The sequence below is a fragment of the Buceros rhinoceros genome, unplaced genomic scaffold (assembly GCF_000710305.1).
Source record: "Buceros rhinoceros silvestris isolate BGI_N320 unplaced genomic scaffold, ASM71030v1 scaffold28101, whole genome shotgun sequence".
NCBI lineage: Eukaryota > Metazoa > Chordata > Aves > Bucerotiformes > Bucerotidae > Buceros > Buceros rhinoceros.
Window position 1 is genome coordinate 1,512 of NW_010395269.1, and position 504 is coordinate 2,015.

General features: G+C 70.6%; 1 protein-coding gene across 1 annotated transcript in view; it reads left to right on the plus strand.

Moving 5' to 3' along the window:
- Positions 1 to 66: 66 nt before the first annotated feature.
- RELL2 (RELT-like 2) overlaps positions 67 to 504 on the plus strand; it is a 10,269-nt gene continuing 9,831 nt past the window's right edge. The window contains exon 1 of the mRNA XM_010145500.1: positions 67 to 171. The gene's annotated coding sequence lies outside the window, so the exon portion shown is untranslated. The remainder of the gene's footprint in view (positions 172 to 504) is intronic.

Consider the following 504-nt stretch of genomic DNA (forward strand, 5'->3'; position numbering starts at 1 on the left):
CAGGCTGCCGCCGAAGCCAGAAGCAGCTCAGGGCCCTCCCGAGGAAGAAAGGCAACCGGGAGCCGGCGGGGCCGGAGGATGCTCGCCCTGGTCCCCAGCCGCGGGGACGCGGGGTTGCTAGGAGGCAGGTGAAGGTGAAGAGGAGAACGCTGCGGAGGACCGCAGGCCCAGGTACCACCGCAGCAGCGGGGACAGGGGGACAGGAAGCGGAGCCAGCGAGCGGGTAGCCGAGCTCGGAGCCTCCTTGGGAAGGCAGCCGGGAAAGCCCAGGGGAGTCGAGGCGGAGGGAGCGAACTCGGTTCTGCGGAAGGACGATGCAGGAGCTGGCGGACGGCTCGGCCCTCCGCCAGCCCAGCTGCCGGGCTCTCTGCCTGCCTCCGCCTCTGCCTTTGCCGGTGGAGGCCCTCGGCCGTGAGTAGCACGGGATGCGGGGGGAGCAGCTCGGCTCGGATGCTCAGCATCCTCAGGAGAGTATGCTCAGCTTCCCGCAAGGGCGAGCGGGTG